Source organism: Cavia porcellus, unplaced genomic scaffold (assembly GCF_034190915.1).
Source record: "Cavia porcellus strain 051 isolate PalLab524CR breed Dunkin Hartley unplaced genomic scaffold, mCavPor4.1 scaffold_17, whole genome shotgun sequence".
Classification (NCBI taxonomy): domain Eukaryota; kingdom Metazoa; phylum Chordata; class Mammalia; order Rodentia; family Caviidae; genus Cavia; species Cavia porcellus.
In genome coordinates this window covers 52,656,908-52,678,520 of record NW_026947500.1, presented here as the reverse complement: position 1 = coordinate 52,678,520, position 21,613 = coordinate 52,656,908, and the positions used below count along the sequence as shown (strand labels likewise).

At 40.2% G+C, this 21,613-nt stretch overlaps 1 long non-coding RNA gene and 1 pseudogene across 1 annotated transcript; both read left to right on the top strand.

Annotated features, from left to right (window-relative positions):
• The window catches only part of LOC134471116 (glycine N-phenylacetyltransferase-like), a 116,572-nt pseudogene extending 94,986 nt beyond the window's left edge, over nt 1–21,586 (top strand).
• LOC134470977 (uncharacterized) lies at nt 4,699–8,320 on the top strand. Its single transcript, XR_010040269.1, has 3 exons — nt 4,699–4,790; nt 5,967–6,072; nt 7,045–8,320. It is a non-coding gene; the product is annotated as an uncharacterized LOC134470977 (long non-coding RNA).
• Nucleotides 21,587–21,613: the final 27 nt, after the last annotated feature.

Here is a 21,613-nt window from a genome sequence, read left to right as displayed (position 1 = left end):
AAAATACAACAGCACTGTGGAACACTTATGATCTTGTTATAGGAATGTTTATTGTTTAAAGACTGTGAGACACAGAAATGGGAATGACCAAAATATGATTAAAAATAGAGATTTCAGCAGGTGCAGGGAGACTAAAGTGCCTTCCAGGAAGATATTTCACTTATGCTGTTCACACCTTTTGACAGACTGACAAGAGCAGTGGCACATTACTGACAGGGAAGAATAATGCCTAAAATATAAAAAGATGATTAAGAAAGATTTAGGCAAATATTCAAGTAAAAGGAATTATCAGTACTTTGAATATGTTTGCAGTTGAAGAGTTTTATAAATCACTCAATCAAAATGATTAAAGACTCTATCTACAAATGTTTTGAACACGTTGAGAAACAAAAGGTAAAAATCCACATATGCGAAAAACCGAAAGAACCGAATAGTGATTAGTAGCAAAATTTAGCTTCTTAGCGAAAAGTCAGTGCCTCCCGAGAACTGGTCATGCTGGGACTGGGAGGAGATCATCAAGAAGCCAGCCAGCCTTTCTGATAAAGCATGCAAGCCATGGGGGCCCAGGGAGAGAAAAGTCAAATAAGGCCACCCATAAGCCTATAGACACATGAGCTGAGAATCAAATATCCTCTCCCCCTGTAAGCAACCAACTGGTTCTGAAGACAGGCTAACTTGACAGCAGCTAAGGTACAAAAAGCAGCTAAATGTTTACATTGATTGGTAGATATTGCAGGCTTGGGACCTGCAGTCTGGGCATTTATTGGGAGGACGATGGTATGCCATACAGCAGAAACAGGGGATTTCCTTCTATCCTGTCCTTGAAGGTCAATATTGTTCTCACTATGTTGTTTCATTCTGATGAATTGTTTTGCTTCATTCAGTGTTCTGTTGGGACTGGTTTTATTCTGTTTTACTTTGGCTTGATATTGCTATACCTGATGAATGGACAAGTATTATGAAGATAACAAGACATACTGTGGTAGTTATTGTTGTTTTCATAGCATCGTGCTTTGAAGTTCTGTACCAATTTTGCTGCTGTTTTTGACTTTGTTCTATTTTGATTTGTTGGATTTTATTATCTTTAAAAAAATTCAACTTCTCTAAGACCCAGAATCAAGAAAACCAGAAAACAACAGTGTGACCAAGAGAAATAAAGAACTGGGTCACTTGGAATTAGGAAGGAATTAGGACAAAATTAGAAGCTATAGACAAGTTCAAAAACAAATCACCAGGTAGAGAAGACAATAAAGCAATCTGGAAACTTGCAGTGTTTTCTGGCATGCAGAACTTGTTTTCACAGTCACAAAGTAAGCCATGAGGACCTGCACCTCCAGGGAGAAATGGCACATATGGCAGTGGCATTGGCCAGAGGAGGGAGAAGCCACAGTGCCTGTGAACTGCAAAGCATCATGGGGTTTTGCCTCCAAGGCCACTTCACCACACAGCAGGCAACTGCTGGAGAGTGCAGTGCCTGCTGCATTGCCAGTGAGAGTTTGATCACAGCCTGTCTTGGAGAGGGTTTGAGAAATTAGGAGTGAGATTCAGAAAAACAACAAAACACTTGCACTTGAGGGTTCCCAGTGTAACCCTTCCATAACGACTGAGTGTAACAGCCACAAGAGATAGCTGAAGGTAGAGAATGAGCCACACAAACCCCCTGAAAGATTTAAACTCAGGCTGAACTTGACATGGGCCCTCCTGTTCATGCCAAGAAGTCAGCTCATGTTATGTGTTGTCTTAGTGTTTATAACATAATTATAGAGCTTGTAAAAACATTCCAAGTTGTACATTATTGGCCCTGAAAGTATGTCAGCATCGATTTTGTCTTGAACAATATTCGTCTTCTTGATATATTTGTTATTGCCTGGGTGGAATAGGTTTCTTTTTTTTTTTTTTTCATTTTTATTGTTTTAAATTTTATTTAAGGAGAAAAAGAAAAAAAAAGCAGAGAAAGGGTACAAGTTATACAAATTTACAGAAAAAATAAACAGTAGGAAATCACTAGTTAGTGGGTTACATTTTGTCATCTTATAAAAAATTGTTCAAGTTACAAAATTAAAGCTTATAAAGTAGACATTCCAATAGTGAGACTGCAAACAGTTCTGTTCAATGATTCAACAAATCTCAGTAATATCATTATCTATCTTTTACACTTAAATATACATGCAGTTATGTCATTTAGAGCACTTTCTTTTCCTCTCTTTTGTACAATGACAATTACACATTTTGGGTTTTGTGGCTCCCACAGTTCTTATTACTTTTTTGGAAGAGAGTAGAACCAAATGTGACAGAACAGTTGGTCAGATCAAAAGGGTGGACGTAATAGTTAATGTAAAAGCATAATACTAGGTGATCAACAATGGTTACCATATGCCTTCCGCTATCTCTAATAGAATTGCCTATATCATTATTTATAATAAAATTGAACAAAACAGTAAAGAACAAAACCAACAAAACCAAAACAATGGAGACATTATAGGTCTTCAAAAGTAGAAAATAGTCAACCAGAATGGGCATTGAAAGGGTTTTGGCCCAGATACGACACTGTAGCCAGGAAAGCCACAACTGGAAGCAGGAAGCCCCATCTCCCCTGCCCCTAGGAAGTTACCTGTGATGCCCTATTCCCGCCCCTGGAAATTTACATATGGCGCCAAACCTAGGACCAATGGGCTACCTGTGCATCCCTAATGCCCGCCTTAGGTTCCACCCCAAACCGAGGCTATTTATAGGCCCCCATGCCACATGTCCGCCGGAGAGATCGCAGGACGCCAGTGGTGGGGGTGCCGGTCATCTCTCTCCATGTTCTCAGAATAAAGGCCGCTTTTTATTTTATATTTCTCATCTTTTGTTAATATTTTTCATCTTTTGGAAATAACCCTAGCATTTGGTGCCATAACTGGATCGGCAGGTGATTGACTCCTGGGACACACACCCAGTTGAGTCCCCTAGCCGATAACCAGATAACATCCTGGATTAATCCTGAGCTTTTTCCTCTCCCAAGACGTTCCTGTTTCAAGCAGCCTGCACTCTGCATCGGCCAGATTGATTTCAGGTGAGCACTCCCCGGGGAACTTTTGGCACTGGGCAGCCCCAGTCAACTGTTCTCCCCGTCTGCATGGGTCTGTGCATTTTCACGACCTTTGGACCACCCAGAGCAGGGTTCTTTCTGGGAAAACCTGTGTCCGCAAAATCTCTCATGTTCTTTGGGTTCGGATAGCCCAAAGCAGAGATTTTTGGGACCGCCCACACTGAAAGAATGCCTCACTTCCCTTAAAGCCTTGCGTTTTCAAGGGGAAAACTGTTACTGACCCCACACAGGCTCCACTGGTAAATCTCTCAGTGACGACCGGAATTTACGAGTTTTTGGAACCGTAGCCGCCGCGTGGTGCCACAAATAAGTGATGGCTTGTTCTGGACCTCCGTTTTTTTTCTTGCCTGAATCAGTCATGGGGAACGTATTTTCTAACTCCCAAAAGACGCCTTTACAATGCCTAATTTCCAATTTACATACTCTAAAAATTAAAGGTACCATAAAAACTGAACAACTAACTTTTTAATGCCAGGAGGTCTGGCCAACCTACCCACTTATTGGCAAGCCTTGGCCCAAACAAGGAATATTTGATCCCTGCATTATCAGGAACTTGTATGATTTTTGTCAAGCTGGCAACAAGTTATTAGAACTCCCTTATATTCAAGCCTTTCTTATTCTGAGAACACACCCATCTCTCATTAAGTCTTGTGCTCCCCCTGAGATACTTTTAGCTGTCTACTGCGCCAGAAACTTTTCTGTCCTGCCCTCTGTTGTTTTCCCGGCCACTGCCTGCCTACCACCAAACTTGTTCCCTTCCGTTACCTCCTGCTGGGCCCCTCTCCCCTCCCTCTATACCTGATTCTCCGAGCAGCTCTAATCCCTCTCTGTCACAGATACCTCCTGCTGTGCGATCATCTCCCTCTCTGCCTTCCGGGACCCAAAACTCTCCTAGCAGCTTTAATCCCTGTTAGCACTTCCTTGCAGTCTCCGACTTCTTCTCCTGAGAATTCTCTATCCCCTACAGCATTCTCACCACCTGCCAACCATACTAGGTCTCAGTCGCTATGTCCTTCCAGCAGGCTGCGTGATTGTTCCAGCTTGTGCCGGGAACAGTTGCCATGTTGCAACCCTCTGCCACATGGTATGGCGCTGCCATGTTCAGGAGGGACACATGGCGACAGGGCGCCGCCATGTTTTGTGTCACGTGACGGCGCCACCATGTTCCCAGGACCCTCACTGTCAACTGGTGCCCCCTTGTGGCTCCTCTTGTGAACTGCAACAGCTGCCCTGTTGCAGTGCACATGATGCTTCATTGTGCTGCCGACAGCAGTCCTCTCACTGCAAGGCACACAGTGAGACGCCATCTGCCTGTGTTTCCCAGGGTGACCAGCAGCAGCTCTGTAGGCCCTTTATAGATGATTGCTCACACGTGTCTACTGGATGGATGGCTGCCCAATGGCCCTCTGCTCTGGAAACTTCTCCTCAGGCTCTGCTACCACTTGGGAAGCAAGCTGGCCCCAAGGGACCTGTCAACATCCATATGCCTTTTCCCCTTTCTGATCTATCTCAGATTACCCTTAAATTAGGTAGCCTCTCTGTTGACCCACAGAATTATATCAGGCAATTTAAATGTATTGCTAATTGTTATGATTTACATTTTAAGGACGTTTATGTGATTCTAAATACCACTCTCAGCTCAGAAGAACAGAACCAGCTGTGGCAAGCAGTTCGAGAAAAAGCTGATCACAGACATAAGGTAAACACCGCTGACAATGATCCTGGGCCTATAGCTGTGCCAGAGCAGGTCAAGCACACTAACTATAACAAACTTTTAAAACAGGTCCAGGAGGCTAATAAAAACTCAGCTGTGTTCCTAAATTGGCTTTCTAATCCTCACGCCCCACAACCAGTTCCAGTTTGCGCACTGTGTTGGGCCGCCTCCCAGCCCCTCCCCCATGCACCATCCCAGCCCCTCCCTCCCCCATGCACCATCATTGCCGCTGCCACCTTAAGCGTTTCCAGGGGCAGTCCCAGCCCGCCCCTTCGCGCTGCATCCCAGCGCTTGCCCCACCCCCACTCTAGGTGTGCTCTGCTGGAGCACTGCGAAACAGCAGCTCAGCGGCTCTGCTCAGGCATGCTTTTTTACAATTTGGCTCTGCTCAAAAGATGCTTTTTAATTACAATTCTCAAAACTTTTAATCGAGGTTGTTGGTCACCTGATAATTTTACCAGCCTTGTGTATCAATCAAATCCTTCACCAATCTCCTGTTTAACCACTAAGGTTATAAATTCCTTTTTGCTGGGAACCACTAGCTCTATTTCAAGACAAGGGTTTTCTTCAAAGTTTTATTTTATTTGTCTTGGTCCATACTACTGCAAATAACAACTTTAAAAGTAAATGTGTTCAGAATTTGACAGTATTAGATCAGTTTTGATAGATTTATTCATAAGATTGCTAAACCTTTACTGAAAAATATTTCCATTAAAGCCTTTTTGGGCAGATTAAAGCTTTTTTTGTTAATTCTACATGTCACCCTATTAGAAAGCGATATGCCATTCAGATAAAGCCTGCTCTCTAATCTAAAATGCCAATATTAAATTCCTACATACTTACTTAATTCTACTATAGTCCAAATCCCAAACAAAAAGGCAAAACTTGACCTTCAAACCTTAGAGAGATCTTAATATGGTTTTTCATATTTTTAACACTTGTGACACTTAGAGTTCTGAGACAGGTAAACCTACACAAGGTGGAGCTGCCTGGCCCCTCCATGGTCCATGCTCAAATGCAGCAGAAGACATTGGGCAACAAAATGCCCCATCCTGGCATTCTTTGAGACCTTACTCCAGGGCTATTGGACTGTCCTAGCCACCAGAGAGTGGGTAAGTCATCCTAAGTTCTAGCCCTCACAGGAAATGTCGACACTTCCAGATTCGACACCGACAGAAAATCACTGCTGAAGACTGAGAAGACTCAGGGCCAGCAGCCCCCATTGTGGGTGTCCATCTCAGAGTCCAAGTTCCACTAAAACTCTCAGGTAAGACATTCTATATATTTGTGGACATAGAGGCCATATATACAGAGTTCTTCCTGAATATTCAGGCTGCTGTATTAAGTCCTCAATCTCTATGACTGGGTATTGATGGTCAACCTATGCCATTTACAAACAGGGCCTATTTTGTGCAGGTCCCAGTCCTAAATCTTAAAATGCCTTTTATACAGGCTGACTTAGACACACTGAGGCCTCAACAACTTCTACCTGTTGTTGCTGGTGGACCCTTCCTCAGTGATATAGACCACCCCCTTCCTTTCTGATTCACCAATTTGTCAGACAACCCTGGTCAAGACTCACAGATACATTTTGTCTTCTCACTTGGTTTATACTTTTTCAGGATACATAAAAGACTTTCTCATACTTGCTTAAGTTCTGTTACAACAAATCATTCCAAGGACTACAACCAGGTTACAGTGACCCATGCCTAAATCTAAATTGCTGGACTGCCATTCTGGTTTCACATCACTCAGGCTAAGAGGTGCCCTTCCAGCCCTAAATCTGATCATTCTGATTGGTCACCTCATCTTCTGTCACTACCCGTCTCCATCTCACAAAGGCTTCACAGCCACAGTTAACAGGCTAAGTCATGTTTTGTTATCCACTTTGGTTCCAAATTTCTTACATTCTATTAATGATTATTTTTACAGCAGGACTCTTTAACAGTATTGCCTACAGACTCCAACATCATGCATACCAGAGACAAGCCTTACCAACCTACCATCTTAACTTTTATGCTTTCAGATGGGGGAGTAATCACCTCTCAAAACTCCACTCCTCCTAACCCCATGTTTAATTTTCAGAATTCTGCCTTACCGTGGAAATGTTTCTACCTCAACATGGTCCTGATAGAATGATATGTCTAAATCAAAGGCACCTTTCCCTCTACCTCACCTGGGTCCTTAAATATGACAGTGCCATGTCTCCTCATAACATCTTGTCTCTTTGTTTTTCCAGTCTGACATACGTGCATTCAACAGTGAAGTTGTCCTGGCTAAAACACCTGGCACCAGAGTCTACCTGGACATCAACCTTCATCCTGTCGACTCCCCGAGGCTCCAGTTCAGTACCCTCTGCCAGCAGGAAGTAGTTAAAGAGAGAAATCTTTGCCCCTTTTCATAATAATAATCATAAGACGGGATATGAAAGGGTTTTGGCCCAGATAGGACACTGTAGCCAGAAAAGCCACAACTGGAAGCATAAAGCCCCATCTTCCATGCCCCTAGGAAGTTACCTGTGATGCCATCTTCCCACCCCTGGAAATTTACATATGGCGCCAAACCTAGGACCAATGGGCTACCTGTGCATCCCTAATGCATGCCTTAGGTTCCACCCCAAACTGAGGCTATTTACAGGCCCCCACACCACGTGTCCACCAGGGAGAGCGCCGGACGCCAGCGGTGGGGGTGCCGGTCATCTCTCTCCATGTTCTCAGATTAAAGGCCACTTTTTATTTTATATTTCTCATCTTTTGTTAATATTTTTCATCTTTTGGAAATAACCCTAGCAGGCATCATAATGAATCCCACTATCTTCACAGCTGTTGCCTAAACTTTCAAACCTGGTACTATCAAGCAAAACAGAATAGAGGAACATCAGTCAAAACAAGATTGTGAGAGCAATACAGGGCTTTAAATCAAGATAATGGAAAGTCAAAGTGGGTTACTATAATATATCCTGCTATTTTAAAATTTATTTTTCCCTTAATTAAAAGGATAAAAAAGTAAATAATAAAATGGAGATTGAGATAAAAGTGGGCATAACAGCAAATCAGCACAGATCAAAACCTAACCATTTAAGCAAAATAGTGTTTCACCACAAGATAATCCTGACATAAATGTAGTTACCATATTGTCTCTTTCCTTGAAATCTTTGAGTATAACTTCATATACCGTAGCATCAAATATATCAAAACAATGTAAAACCATTTAAGAGAATGACAGCATTACAGGGTATTTAGAATCAACTAACATAAAATGAACAATGGTTTCTGTATAATCTCCTTGTCTATAAAAGGTTTTGCTCATACTATCATATATAATAAAATCCAATAAGATACCACCTGTTTAGACCAATGGAGACAGAAGAACAAAAGCTTGATGAGCCTTCAAAACAAGATGATACTAAATCAGTATTACCTCTTAAGACATCATTTTCTCCAAAATAGCTGTTCCTATCATCCAATCTTCTCTGCCTCATTTCTGTTGAGCTCTTTTTCTGTCATTAGTTGTCAGTTTGTCTTCTTCATTTTGTTTTCTGTTACGTTCATTGTGGCCTCTCTGCTGCTACTTCTGGATTCTTCGTATTTTTCTTTTTTAGAATATCTTGCAGTATTCTCTGTAGAGTTGAATTGGTGGTTGCATATTCCCCTAGTTCCTCTTTATCCTGGAAGCACCTTGTTTTTCCATCAATTTCCAGGGATAGTTGTGCAGGATATATCAATCTTGGCTGGAGATTATTACCTTTCAAAGCTTGAATTATTTCCCTCCACGCTCTTCATGATTGATGGTTTGTGCCGAGAAGTCTGCTGTAATTCTGATGGGTGTTCCCTTGTAAGTGATCTGATTCTTGTCTCTGATGGCTTTTAGTATTCTGTTCCTGTATTGGATTACTGGAATTTTAATTATTATATGCCTGGGTGTTGCTCTGTTTGGGTTGTAGGTGGCTGGGGTCCTGTATGCTTGTATGAAACAACTGAGTATCTTTACCTTTTGCTAAATTAGGAAACTTCTCCTGGATTATTTCTGTGAGTAGCTTTTGTAGTTCATTTGTTTGTGTCCCTACTTCTTTTATGTTCTTAATTCTTAAGTTATAGACCCTCTTATCATCTTCTAGTCTTGTATTATTGCTGTTTGTTTCTTGTTATTTTTAAGAAGTTTTTCATTTCATGCTTCCATATTACAAATCTGCCCTCCTGTTCAGACAATCTGTCCTTAGTTTCTTTCAAGATGTTATGCCAGTTTTCAATTGGCTGTTTAGTTTCCTGGTAATCTCTTTGAACTTGCTTCACATATTCTATGCTTTCTCTATTTTCTCCATTAAACAATTCTCCCCTCTTTTTCTGTTCTTCCATTCCACCATCTGTTTTTTTCTTGGGTGGTGCTTAGCATTTCTCTAACTATTCTGCTTATGTCTAGCTTCAGGTCATTAATACCTTCATTCCTGAACTTGTCTATGAGGCTCTCGAGATAGTGCTTTATATCTATTGATGCTGTGTCTGCTGTTGCCTCTTTCTCAGGATTGGGGACTGAGGACCCTTTCTTGTTGCTGCCTCTTTCCATATTCTTTGTTCCTTATATATGCAAGCATATATAGGAGGCCCAGCTTCCTTCCCTGTCAATCACAATCTAATTGAATTGTGCTGGCTAGGTGTTCCCACCCACTGCAGCACACCAGGAAGTTCCAGACCAGGCAGCCTATGCAGGGCCTGACTCTCCAGGTCACCTTCAGGCTCTGGGACCTGGGTTGTGCTAACCTACTGGGTCTCAGCCAGCAGTGTCACATGGGCTAGGCACTGCTCACCAGTCCCGCTTCAGAAGGGGATTGGTGACTGAAGTCACTGCAGCGCCCTGTTCCCGCAAGTCTGCCTGGTCCCAGAATGTCCTCTGTTGGAGTCACCTAGACTGTGGAAGAGTCCCAGTTTTCCCTCACTCACTGAAGGTGGATGTATGGTTCCCTGCCCATCCTGCTCTCGACTGCATTCACCGATTCCTGCTCTCAGAGCTTCTGTGCATCTCTCTCCCTGCCGAGCTGATGCAGACGCAGCCATGGTGGCAGGAAACCCAAATCGTGGCTTCCAATGGCGCAGGCTCCATCTTCCACGCTGAGGCTTTATCTGTTTCTGTTATAGCACCAGGATTGCATTCCCAGTTGGTTTCTCTCAGCCCAGTTCATTCTTGGGTCACCGGGGCATATCTCCTCTTGCTTATGATTCCCTAGTCAGCACCATTCCTGAATTCTAAGCTGGGTGTTTCAGAGAGCCTCCGTAGCTGCTGCTATCTGTCTGCCATGTTCTCCCGGAAAAGAATAGGTTTCTTTAAAGTGATGCTAACGTTATCTTTGTGTCATTAACAGTACTGAAGTCTATTCACAAATGGATCAAAGTTCTGAATGTTAAAATAGAAACAACTTGCTGGAAGATAAAAAAAGTTGGAGCTCCTCAAGACAGGCATAACAAAGACATTTTGGACAGAAAGTTAATGTCACAAATAATCATACCGAGTATCAGATAATAAGGTCTTATCAAATTAAAAAGCTTCTGCATAGTAAAGCACACAATCAACAGTGAAGAGACAACCTACAAAACAGGGGAAAGAGTTTTCAAGCTATTCCTTAGACAGAGTAACATCTAGAAAATATGAAGAGTTCAAGAAAATCCTATGTTTCAACATAAAAGACCCAATCCAAAATGGCTAACAACAACGAATCGACACTTTTCAGAAGAAGAAGAACAAATAGCCAGTGAACATGTGAAAAAGTTCAACTTTCTGGCCTCTAGAGAAATACACGTTAAAAACAACACTGATATTTCATCCCACTTTAGAAACTACGTCTGGCATTCCACAATGAAACAATAACAGGCTGGTGAAGTTGTGGGATAAAGAAACAATTCTCTAATGTTGATGGGAATGCAAACTAGTACAAGCACTATGGAAATCAGTGTGGAGATGGCTCAAAATACTAAAACTAGATATTCCACTCAGCACAACTATTCTCTTGCTAAGTACCATCCCCGTGGATCTGAAGATATTTCAGTGATACCCAGATAGCTATGTTTACAACAATGCAATTTGCAGAGCTGAATCTTGGAAGTAACCCATGTCCATCATGAAATGCATGAAGAAAATATTGTATTTATACACAGTGGAGTGCTAACATAAACTATAAAACAGGATTGTGTGGCAAAATGGATGCTTGTTGAAAACATAATATTGACTGAAATAAATCAGATGCACAAGCTTAAATGTCACATGCTTTTTGTTATATGAATAACTCAAAGTATAAATGAGGAATAAAGTGAAAGATAATAGTAAATAGAGAATTGATGTTTTACAAAAGAGAAAGGGACCAAGTGATGGAGAAAGGTGTACAGGGGTAGAAGGGGGAAAGAGAGGCCCAAAGACCATTAAGATGTGTGTGTATGTGCACCAACTCTACAAAAAGAATGTGATTATCACATATTTCAATAACTCACTAATGTAAAATAAAAAATCAAACTACGAAGACCTCATAGAACTCAACAATTGAAATGTTTGAAGTATTTCAAAAGTCCAGTAATTGAAAAGCCAAATGATTGAACCATGGCCAATTTTTCCCCAGAGGTTTGAAAAGCATATACGTATGCCAAGACAAATAAGTGAATCATGACAAGTTACAATTTTGCACCATCTCACTAATGTTAATTGTAAAAATTTAAATATGTTGATGCAGAGGACAAACAGTGGCTAGTTCAGAGGGTGTGAAGATGCAGGTTAAAGGAATCAAAGTAGCATCTAGAGAGGCAAGAAGTCTAAATATCTAATGTGTAGCATGAAGAATAGGGATGGTAACATTTTCATGAATTTGCTACAGATTTGGAGTTCCAGCTGTTTTTCATCCAAAAAAAAGGTTGGTTGTCAATGTGAAGTGATGGATCTGCTAATTTTCTTCAGAGCACCAGTCATTGGTTGTGCAGTAGTAACTGTTTTATTAACTGTGTGTGCTTCCTACCATCGTGTCATATACCATATATATATATATAGTAATTAAAATTCATAAACATAGAATACCAATAAAGAGAAATTTACATAAATTTTTAAAATCTAAAAATTAAATCAATTTTAAATATTATGTTTAAGATCTTGGTTGTGAATGGTAGTATTGTGGATTAGTAGTTCTATAAAAAATTTTCCAGCTGTTCAACCCTTTCTGGATATTTGTCCTCTGGTCCTTCTTTAAACAACCCAAGCCTCTATTTCTTAAGTCTGCAAGTGTTTACTTGAATAAACTGTGTGTTTTGAATTAGTAGAATTTCAAACTAGTATTTTAACCACTGCTAGTTTTTAGTTTTTAAGATAGAATTTCATCATAGAAATTTTTAAGTTAGAATTTCATCATAGAAATTCTAACACTATAAGGATTTCTGCATCAATATGCACATTGTATGCTGAAAATAATTGGTTCTGGTACACCTTGAAAATGAATAGTATTTAGTTTTGCACCCATAGCTTGCCTTGGACAATATAGCTTTTATTATTTCTCCTGAACAATACAAAATATGGAGGAAGGCTTTGTAAAGTACTGCACTTTTGGTTAATACTAAATTGCAATGCAACCCATAAATAGTTGGTTGAACAAGACTTTATAAAACATAAATCAAATAGAGCCCTTGATCTGGGTTTATGTAAGTGATTGAGAGATAGTAAAATTATGTGAAAACAATCATATTTCAATTAGCAGAGTACCAGTATGAAAAAAGCTGGTAACAAATATTGAAATGACTTGGTAGAGCTGATGTGACTTATTTCATGTTGCCAAACCACACAAGAGATTACCGATGACCATGATCACTACACCAACACTTACCAAATCTTTTCTAAGGACCTCAAGAGCTTTCTAGAATTCCTTGAAAAACCAGATGTCATCAACTCAAACAACATTTGCAAATCCAAAGTAAGGAAAGTGGGGTGTGTGCTGGCTACTAGGGTAGAGTCACCTTCCATCCTGAGCACCTTCCCCTCAAACTTTCTCTTCCTCCTACTGCTTGGTTCTTCTATTTGGCCACCCACACTACAAGGTGTGAGATTTAAATGCTGCAGGTAGGGTTCAGATGTCAGGAACTTTGGATAAGGGACTTTCTCTTAGCTGAGGATTCATGGTTACACATGGGCCCTCAGGTCCCTGGATGTGAGAACAGAGCTCTCCCTCAAGCTTCCTATTCCTGGAGTAGTAACAACAGCTCATTGTCCCACAGTGCTCCTTAGGGCCATGAAGTACAGCTGCTGAGGCTGGGAGTCTGCTCTCCCTAGGAACACTGAAAGGTGCTTCCTGGTTCAGCCTCTTTCTAAGCACTGGTAAACAAATGACTTAACTATTACTCTGTGTCTTCATTTATAAAAATGAGGCTAATAAAAACTAAAACCTTAAAAAATAGTGCCTGTGCAAAGATAAATTGAAGTAGCATTCAGCTAGTGCCTTGGCAGATATCATGTGCAAAGTCAAGATTGGCTGTTATAATTTCCATATCACTCCTCCTTTGCACAGTAACTAATAGGATTTCTGGGACTGTTTGTTTTACATAAGAGAAAGCATGCTCAGAGAGTGACCTGATCACACTCTTGGTAAGTGGCAATGAAAGGAGCCAGATTGTCTGGTGCTAACTCCTGCTTCATTCTGTGGGACCTCTCCATAACCTTCTACAGGGAGAGGAAAGGTTGTTCTTGCTTCTGCCCCTGTCGGTGTACAGTCAAGCCTGGATGAGGTGATACAAAGTCTTTTAGCAACTAAATTGGTCAAGGTCAAGAAAACACAGTGCATCCTCTACATGATGCCACCAACAGAAAAGAAACTGGTGCCTTTGCTGCTGGATACACAGCATTTTACATGCCAAATCAGAGATTCCCCGCGTCATGTGAGTTTGACTATCAATGCTCTGCCAACCACACTAACAACTTTCATCAAACTGGCTTGTTAACCTTACTCCTCATACCCATTCCTGCCAACCTGCATGTGATTTCCAGGGTGGTCCTTCAAAGCACCATGTGGATTCTGTGCTCCACCTGCTGAGATCCATCAAGGCCTCTCCTGCACCTTGAATGAAACAAAATTCCTTCTCCAGGTGCAGCATGACCTGCACCATCCCTATCCCTCTCACAGCTTCCCAGAAACAGCTCTGGACTTTCCTCTGCTACTCAGCCCCACGTGCCCACACACACAGGGATGTGGGAGGTGTACTTGCTGTTTGCCTGCCTACACAGCCCTATCCTGTTATCTTCATGCATTTCTCCCTTTTTGTGATCGCTGCTCTCAATTTCAAATTTCTGATTTGCTTCCAGATTCCTTTTAGAGTTCCTTATCTATAATGACTTTCCTTTTCATCAATCCTCACCATAAACTCACATTTTGATTTTAGTAATTGTCCTTGTCCACATCTGAAAGCCTCTTGTTTGTCTGTGAATCTATGAATTTGTCCTTTGAAGCCTCCTGAGTATCCTAAAATCTCCGTAGGTGGAGGCATCTGATCTGAAAGCTTTGCTGATTGCTCTGCATTAGACAAGCACTGCCTGGCATCTCTTAGGTTCTTAATAAATATACATAGTGAAAAGATTCTCCAACAAAGAAAATAAGATATGTCTCTTCTGTGTATTTCTGGTGTAAGAAGGAATAGGGCTGAAAAACGATGTGTATTTGCCCTGCAGATGCTGAATGCCTGTGTATCAATGTGACAGAAAGACCTTCATTGTCTTAATGAAGTGTGTCACTGCACATCTTGGAGATGCAGAGTCAGTTAGAGCCCTATTAGTGCCCCTGGTTCTGTCCAGGGGACCATCCAGGTATGAGGCATTTTTCTGTCTCCTGCCAGGTTAGGATCTGAAGATGAAGGGACTCCCCTCCCCCACATACACCATGGCTGTTGAATGGCCTAACTGTGGTTCGAATTTGGATCTAATGCTACCCAGTGGGGTCCCCCTAACCTGGTGTCTCTGGCAGCTCCATTACCCCATGTTCAGAATCCTTAGTCCTCCATTTTCTGTTACAGGAGGCACCTGGACTCCACAGCGTTGACGTTGGACTTTAGGCTCTCAGTGTATGCAGCATGATGGCTGAGGATACGCGGATGCTAATCTTCATGATTCCAAATGCTGGCTTTCCTGCTCACTGGCTTGGCTCTGCAGTTCTGACTCATTTTCTGTTGAGCTACTGTCCTCATCTGTACAATGGGGCTGATGTTCTCTGCCTTAGCTTCTGTGCAGCTTCACAGTCAATGTGTAAAAATACTGAAGTTTTACAAATCTTGCCATGCAATTCTGATGAAACACATTGCTGTTAGACTTTTAGAAAATTAAACCTATTGTTATGATTTAGATATACATGAAGATTATGTTCATATAGAGAGTTTGTACCCATATATTTGCACCTTGATTCTTCATTTTTCCCACTCTCCTCCCCTCCCTTCAGCCCCTCTTCTACTCCTTATTTACAAAGCTTTGTTTCATTTCATCCCGCTTTTCTCATTTTTTCTTTTCCCTTCCATTCCCTCCTCTCCCAGGTTGCCCTGTCTTTTGAACTATTTCTTCCTATTTCACAATAAGTAGTCAATATTTTGGTGCTTATTTATGATTTCAGTTTCACCACCAGAAATACATGGGATATTTACAAATTTGACTGATTTATTTCACCTCAGTATTATCTTACATTGCATCCATTTACTTAGAAATATCTCAGATTTATCCTTCTCTGTGGATGAGCAATATGCATTGGATTAAAAAAAAACAAATATTTTTAAAAATCCATTTTTCTGTTGATAGGCATTGTTTTCCAATGGATGTATTTGGAACTTTTGTCAAAGTTCAGTCTTAAGCAACAAAATCAAAGTAGATGGCAGCCTATGCTTTGATTTTAAAATATACTACAAAGCTATTGTGATAACAATAATTACCTTTTATGGAGTTTTTCTTGTGAGTGTGGCCAGGTGCTTGGTATGCCGGTTTGTGAGAGATCTTATTTATTGCTGTCCCTTGACAGAAATGCAATTTTAATATCTCCATTTTAGGCCAGAAGAAAAAGAGGCATGGAGATACAAGTTATCTGCACAAGATCACACAGTTAGTGAGATTATGACTGCTGAATATTTCCCATCACCTGTGTTCCTACTTCCATCTCAATTTGCTCTCTGGAAGGAAACAATGTATTTTTTTTTCTTTAAAGAAAAGGAAACAAAAAAAATACATCGAGATAAGAAAGGGTAGAAATAATACAAAATTACAGAAAAACAAGCGATAAGAAATCGCTGGGTGATAAGTTTCATATTGTCATCTTAGAAATAGCTGTTCATAGCCTTTGTGGAGATCTGTCTGGAGATTTCTCAAAAAGTTGGGACTGGAAATCCCATTTATTCCAGCTATTCCACTTCTAGGCATATTCCCAGAAGAACTGAAAGCATCATACCACAGTGATATATGTGCACCTATGTTTATAGCAGAACAATTTGTAATCGCCAGATCTTGGAAACAACCCAAGTGCCCATCAACTGAGGAATGGATAAAAAAGTTGTGGTATTTCTATACAATGGAGTGTTATTCAGCTATAAAGAAGGATCACATTGAGATATTTATCAATAAATGGGCGCAGCTTGAGACCATACTCATAAGTGAAATAAATCAATCTCGCATGTGTGAATACCGAATAGTTTCCCTAATGTAAATAATGATTCAAATATATAAAAATATGTGGTAATCATGATTCCCCATTAGGTGGCCTTGAAGCCTTATAAAGTTTTCACTCATTAATTAGAAAGGCTTTATTCTGGGCTTCTTGATATGAAAATATTTGAAGCTAGAGTATATGAAGTTTTATCCAAATATTTCAAGGAAAAAGACACTATGGTAACTACTATTAAGTCAGGTTATAAGGTGGTGAAGTACTAGGATGTTGAAACAGTCATGCTGTGACCTCTATTGTTATATTGTTATGTCCTGTTTATCTCAATCTCCCCCTTATTGTTTCAAAAAAAATTATTTAGTCATTTCTTATGTTTGTCTTAATTAAAGAAAAAATTCAAAAAAATTAGGATATATATAGTAACTCTTTTCTATTTCCTATTAACTTGTTTTGAAGTCCTGTAGTACTCCCACAATCTTGTTTTGACTGATTAGACTCTGTTCCATTCTATATGATAGTATCAAGTTTGAAGACATAGGCAACTACTTTGAAGACAATAAGATTCACTAAGATACCCATTCTGGTTTGACTATTGTCTTCTTTGGAAGTCCTGTAATGTTTACAATGCCTAAGTTTTATTGGTCTTGTTCTCTACTGTTTTGTCCAACTTTATAATATCTAATAAGATAGACAATTCTTTTTAAGGAAACAAGGGACAACGTTGATAACCATTGTTGATAAACTTGTACTCTGTTCTACACCATGTGCTATGTCTATCCTTGGTATTGACTGACAGCTTTGTTTTGCCATATTTGACTGTATTCTTCCCCCCCAAAGAAAGTAATAAGCACTAAGGAGTAATAAAATCCAAGATGTGTAAATTTTGTTGTAAAAAAGAGAGGGAAAAAAAAAAGAAAAAGAGCTCTAACGGATATAACAGCAAGTGTGTTTGGGGGTGTTAAATAGCTGACTTTATCAATGTTTTTGGAACATTGAACACAGCTGTTTGCAGTCTCCCTGTTTGAATGTCCACCTTGTGTTCTTTGATACTGTGATTTGAGGAACTATTTTCAAGAAGATAGTGTGTAATCTACTAGCAGGTAATTTCTTACTGTTATGTTTTTTTGTTTTGTTTTGTTTTGTTTTGTTTTGTTTTGTAGTTCTGTATTGCGTGTACCCTTACGCCGCTTTGGTTTGTTTTGTGTTTTTCACTTTTTCCTCTTAAATAAAAAAAAAAAAAAAGAAATAGCTGTTCAGGTTACAAAATTAAAGTATTTAGAATGACTTTCAAAAAGTGACACTACAAACAGTTCTGCTCAATGATCAAACAAAAACTCAGTAATACGGTTATCAGTCCTCCACACTTGTTTTACATCTCAAAGAGGGTAAGATTAAACATCAAAACAGAACAACACAGTTAAAAAATAATTTAAAGAAATACAGATTTCAAAGCAAGTCCACTGGAGATCTTCACTGTATATCTAACTGTCTCTAGTTTCTTACAAATAGTTGTCCCCATCTTCACCCACTTTGTATACTTATTGCATATTATAGAACTAATCAAATAATTACAGGATGATGAAGGCTTTTTAGGTCTTCAAGATCCAATTTTAGGGAAGACAATAATAACTACCATTGCATCTCTCATTCTTTTCGTGGTAGGCATCCCCATCTCTACATATGCTGAAATTGAAAAGAGACCAGATCAATGTCATTCTAATCAGTGAACAATAGTATTGCTAGAATTTATATCATAATGCTACAAAACTAGCATTAGGTTTCTTAGCATCTCTTCTTCAGAGTATCTGTTCATTACATCTTGCATTAAATAATCTGTTTCCATAAACAATTTTTTAAAAAAAGAACTCATGTGTGAATTTCTACATATATATCTATCCTCTCTGTGTTATAGGGAAAACCAAGTCGTAACAAGACAGCAAAACAAATTCCTAGAAAAACATGCAATGGATAAGATATAAAAGACCACAATATAAGTGATCTTTTGTAGTTACTATGTTTTCTCTTGTTATTTTCAATAGATTTGTCCACAACACTGGCTTAGTATAGTTAAGCATAGTATTGCCTATTTTTATAAAAACACAACTTTGAAAGCATTGTAGGATTTGAGAGCTGTTAATAGTTAATACCAGTGTGGATATCCTTTACATCTTGTCATCTTTAGAGTAGTGGCCTCTACTTTTAGGGGTGATACTGACAAGCATACCAAATTAAAATAAAATCAGCCAAGGCCAACCCATGGTCTTATGATTCAGATTTAATTAAGATCAGTCATAGTAAGACAATGGAAGTAATACAGGATTTCCATTTAAGTTAATAGGAAAGTAAGGATAGTTACCATGGTATAACCTGCTATATTTGGGTCAGATGTCTGTGCCCTCATATCTGACATGAGTGGACAGACCAGAACAAATTAAATTCAAACTAAATATGGCAATAAGACTACTGTGTCTTTTAAATCCTGATACACTATTAACAATGACCTCTGCCTTTTTAAATAGTGTTTCAGAGCTGTCTATACTAAAGACTATAGCTTACCGTCTCTGCCTCATGTCTGCTACTCTACTTTTCTGCTATAATTTGTCCACCTTATTCCCTCATTCCACTGTCTGCCCGTTCATTGAGGCCTCTCTGCCACTGTTGCTAGAATCTTGGTATCCCTTCCTCTCTTTCTCTGGAATGTCCTTCAACACTCTGTAGGGTTGGATTGGTGGCCACGAACTCCCACAGTTCTTCCTCGTCTTGGAAGCATCTTATTTCCCCATTAATTCTGAGAGAGTGTTTTGACGGGTATATGAGCTTTGGTTGCATATTATTTTCTTTCAGGACTTGGAATATTTCTTCTCATTCCCTTCTTGACTTAAGAGTTTTTGTTGATAAGTCTGTTGTTATTTTGATAATTTTCCCATTGTAAGTAATCTGCTTCTTTTCTCTGGCTGCTTTTAATATTCTGTTCTTTTGGTGGATTTCTGGAATCTTGATTATTATATGTCTAGGTATAGATCTGTTTTGGTTGTAGGTAGCTGGTTTTCTGTATGCCTTTTTTATCTGGATATCATTTCCTTTTGCTATACATGGGAAATTTTGCTTTAATATATCTGTGAATATGCTTTGTATTTCATTTTTGGTTGCTCCTTCTTCCTCACTCACATTCTTTATTCTTAAGTTATGTATCTTTTTGTCATCTTCTAGCCTTTGAATTGTTTCTTTCTGGTTCCTTGTTATTTTTAAGAGGCTTTTTCATTCAGGATCATATGCCATAAATCTCTCTTCAAGTTTCAGAAGGCTATCTTTAGTTTCTGTCAGGATATTTTGTCAGTGTTCAATGGAGGTTTTAGTTTCCTGGTAATCGCTTTGGATCTGCTTCATGTATTCTAAGTTATGTTTAAATTCTTCAGAAGTTTCTCTTTCTTTTCTGACTTCCTCAGTTCTTCCATCTGTGTTCTCTTGGGCGGGGCTTGTCCTTTCTTTAATTAATCGCTTTATATTTTGCCTCATTTGGATCAGGAGTACAGCTTCAAATTCATCTATGAGGTCATGGAGGTATTTTTTAATTTCGGCAGATGCTGTGTCCAGTATTGGATCTGTTCTCTGTGCTTGTTCTCTTCAGTGTTTACTTCTCCTGGGCTTATTTTTTCATGTTGGGCAGTGGAGATTTTTAAAAAAAATTTTATCTCTTGTCATGTTTCTGAATTCTTTCAGACTGGAGTGTCCTGGGGGTCTCTGGCCCTCTCCTTATTGCTTAGGGCCTTTCAGAAGCATGCTGACATGAGTTTTTGCTGTCCTCCCCAATTTGCTGTTATCTGGAGTAGGCTTGGATGTAGGGGCGGTACAGGCTAGCCTCCAGCCTCTGTGCCAGTCAATCTGTAACTTAGGCTCTACTTTCTGGATGCCACTGAGTTCTGATTATTTTGTGTCTGCTTATTGGGCCCCAAGCAGAGGCTTGGTTCAGCCCCAGCAGATCCTGCCAGTTCTCTCTGTGCCAGAAGCAGCTGACTAATGTCACCCTGGCACAGGGTTCTGCCCAAATCCCAGATGTTCTCTTCCAGACCTCTCTGAGACAGGAGCACTGGGTCAGCGGGTCTGCCCAATTTCATGATGTCTTCTACTAGTTCTATGCATGATGCTGAAGCCAACACAGTGTCAGGCTCTGCCCAATTTCAAGATGTCCTCCACCATACCTCTCTACAGGGGTGACTCGGTGATGTCACCAAGCCACAGGTTCTGCACAACTCTAAGGTGTTTTCCACCAGACTCTCTGTGTTATTGATGTCCCCATGTTGGCGGGCTCTGCCCAGTTCCAAGATGTTCTCTGGCCAACCCCAGCAGCTCTGGGACCCAGTCTCCAGTACTCACCAGGGCTCTGTGAATGTCCTCCTTTTGAGTCTACTGGCCACCACGCTGCTCGCCCTCATTGCACTCCCGGCACAACATGGAATTGTCAGAAAACTGCACAGTGCTCGGCTTCAGAGCTCCAGAGCCTTTCACAACCACCTCTGGTGCAGCGGGGCAGTCCTGGCTGCTTCTTGGGGTCCAGGGTCTCAATTTCCAGCAGTCACCAAAAGCCAACACAGCTTTTCTTGTTGGGTCCACAGGTCAGTTCACTGCATTAAAGGCATGGGATTTGCAGCCTCCCGTTATCAACCTTCTCAGTCTCTGCATGACTTTAAATCCTGTAGACATGCTGTCTTGGTTAATAAGAATCATTATCCATTCATCTGGCCCTCTCCATGTTGTCATATTCTAGCATCTAATATGATTTCTCCAGGGAGACTCTCCGCCTGATCCCCTAGCAAGGTGCCATTTTAGGGTCTCTCACAGGAAACAATGTATTTGATATTATGTGCTGTTCTTTTTCCTTTTTCTCTGTAGTAATCAGGTGATGTTTAAACTCTCATCGCTGGATGTAGCTCATACTGCCTTAGTGAATAAATTCTGGAGCTTTGGTGGTAATGAGAGGAGCCAGAGATTCATGGAGTGCTGTATCTGGACCTTCCCGAGCTTCTGTTTGCTGGGGCCTGAGAAGACCCCTGTGACCTGGACCATGATAGACTACACTGGAGAGCCAGGGAAATTATGTAACCTATTTGGTCATAAAAGCACTAAGTTGATTGTAATATAGAGGTTAAATACAAGTTGACTAAGTATT